This window comes from Corvus brachyrhynchos, unplaced genomic scaffold (genome assembly GCF_000691975.1).
Source record: "Corvus brachyrhynchos isolate BGI_N302 unplaced genomic scaffold, ASM69197v1 scaffold101, whole genome shotgun sequence".
Classification (NCBI taxonomy): domain Eukaryota; kingdom Metazoa; phylum Chordata; class Aves; order Passeriformes; family Corvidae; genus Corvus; species Corvus brachyrhynchos.
The window spans coordinates 4063727-4066421 of NW_008237239.1; the positions used below are offsets into that span (position 1 = coordinate 4063727).

The 2695-nt window shown below is 44.7% G+C and overlaps 1 protein-coding gene across 3 annotated transcripts in view; it reads left to right on the plus strand.

The window, feature by feature from the left end:
- The first annotated feature begins 384 nt into the window (after window positions 1-384).
- The window catches only part of LHX9 (LIM homeobox 9), a 21166-nt gene continuing 18855 nt past the window's right edge, over window positions 385-2695 (plus strand). For 2 of the 3 annotated variants that reach the window (XM_017729717.1, XM_008630211.2), the window contains exons 1-2: window positions 385-609; window positions 854-986. The gene's annotated coding sequence lies outside the window, so the exon portion shown is untranslated. The remainder of the gene's footprint in view (window positions 610-853; window positions 987-2695) is intronic. The other variant, XM_017729714.1, reaches the window with a different exon arrangement.

The following is a 2695-nucleotide window of genomic DNA, read 5'->3' on the forward strand; positions in this document are numbered from 1 at the left end:
GACTCCCGACCCTATATTTTTCTATTGTTTTGAGCCGGTGGATCAATTGTCATCAGTATTGTCACCTAAGAAGCAATGATTCCGATTCATCTTGGCATCTGATTTTATTCTAATGGGTTAAATTGGGTTCACTTTTACAATTATCCCAGGTTTGACTGCGTAGTATTGTATGACAACTCACAGTTTCATCGGGTTTGGCAAAGCGAGGTTGCTCCATGAATCCGTATATCATATCACATCAGATCAGGCTGAAGTTTGCTGTTTAGCGACTCCATTTGAGAGGATTTTTATGAAAGTGGGAAGGGTTGATGCAGTCCATGGCTGGTTCAGGGCGATTTGAAAAAAAATTGTGGAGAGATGGCAACAACCCGGGGTTTGCTGCTCAGCTGTGAATAAGCACAGCACGAAAAAAACGACGTGATGGGGAAACGCTCAGCTCTCTACAATATTTTTAACAGCCTCTCAGTCCTCGCCTTTTTTTAATTTCCTAATATGTTCTTTGCTTTATTAGTTTTATTTACAACCAGCTCCCCATTAACACCTCACCTGATTACTGAGGAGCTGAGACAGCTAATCAAGAAAATCCAGCAAAGCAGCCAAAATCGAGAGGTGGGATTTATTTTTGTGCTTTCATTCAGTCTTCTTCTTTATTTATTTATTTTGTTTTCGGAAATATTTCGAAACAAACAGAAAATAAAAGGCAGGTATCAGTGTATGTTGGCGAAAGGTCAGAGGTTAGAAATTCACGTCAGTTCTGTATCAGAGGCTATGTAGAGGGCGGGAAGAGAGAGGGAGAGAAGGGAGAAAAAAAAAATCTTTCCACCAAGCAGCTTGTTTATTTTAATTAACATAGGGATCCTCTGCTAGGAGCAAGGAACAACCTCCATCTACTGGCTAGATCATTGCGTCTCCTCTCCATTCAAAACCCATCCCTCGTCTCTCATTAAGGAGGGTACAATTTTGGAAGAAGCTTCTAAGGTCTCAAGGTAAGCTCCTGCATGAGTCTTTGCTAGCAATGCAGCTATGTGGACCTGACGGATGTAATTTGCAGGGTGTTTCTCTGGTGTTGTTTGTTTGGTTGGGATTTTTTTTTACCAACACAGAATGGTACTTTCCCCAGGTGTATTCGCAGATAACATTTCATGCATCTGTTTTAATCTAGAAAAATAGCTAATCATGGGAAGGCTGGGCCTTTCAGCTCAATTTTAAAAAATGTCCCTTTTTTTGTTCTTCTTTTGTTCTTTTTTTAATGGAATGGCTCCTTTCACCTGTCTGGGAATCCAGTCTGTAAGGGAGTCCTTTTCGGAAGCAGCAAAATACGATAATTTCCGATGGCTTAATTACAACCGGAGTGCAAATACGATTACAGTTAATACCAGACAACTAAGAAGCTGACAGTGCTGAGGTCCTGGGCGGTGAACAGTTTCATGTTAGACAATAATCTGCCTCTCCTGCTTTCTTCTGGCTGTGTGATCACTTGTTTGTGGTCAGTCACAGCGCTTGGCTATGGAGATACGTGTTTGGGATTACTATGCAAAGCACCTAGTTGTTTCTTATTTAAATATCATCTCCCTAAGCAAATGAATACGTGTCTTAATTGACATGTTTTCAGATTACCGGGAGGTACAAGCACATTGGAGGTTTGGGGGTTTTTAATCCGATGCCGATTACGATTAAAGACAGCCTGCGCTTGTGTCCCTCGCACCGCCAGCCCCGCGCAGCCTGGCAGGGGAGGAGAGGGGCTGCTGCCCGAGTCTGGCTGCGATGCACCGGCTTTTAACATGTTCCTAACACAGCGATCCGAAAGTAGCTCTACGGCACACTCGAGAGGACTAAGGGGAGGAGAAAGATGGTGATGCTAAATATGTTGTATTTGACTCCGAAGTGGATTTTTAAATAATGTCGGGCTTTGAAAAGAAAAACATAAAATAAAATAAAAATAAATTTGAAAAATAAACCGCAACCTATTTGAATACTGAAAACGATATTAGCTACATTCGGTGCCACCGCCAAGAGCTGTAATTCTGTTCAGATTTCCCTTCTTTGTGTCTAGATTGGTTGCAGTGCCCGCGGACTTTACAAAGAGATGAGGCTGATCATTAATAGCACTGTACTCCACCACAAGCTCGTAGAGCAGAAAATAGCGTTAGGATTTAAAAATAGACCTGGCTTTAACCACCCGACTCGCAGGCAACAGGATCGTAATCCTGTTGCTGTTATTACTACGGACATTAAATTTCTGGAAATGATTAAACTGGAAGTGTCTTGAAAAGTTCAGGTGCTGACGGAGAGGGTGTGAAGCTCTGGTGCCCTGCGGGGCGGGAGGCGGCTGGCCCGGGCAGTGCCCTGTGCCTGCAGCCGGACACGCCACGGCCTCAAATGCGGCAGGCGAAATCCAAACCATTTCTCCTCAAAGAACACCTCCTCCTCCCTACCCCCACCCCCCGCCTGAACACCCTCCCCTTTCTTCTAATTATTGTTGGTCAATTATTAATTTGCATATAGACCTTGTCCTAAATCCCCCGAACTAAACACAAGATCGTTCACGCTGTGATAGGCTTTAGCCCGTAGCCCGTGGCCAAGGAGAACGCGGGCTCGGTGGCAGAGCGGATCCCAGTGACCGCACGCTGAAATCTTCCCAGGGCACACGCTACTCGTGAAGGTGGAAGCGGCTCCAGGCAGCGCCCGCGGAGCT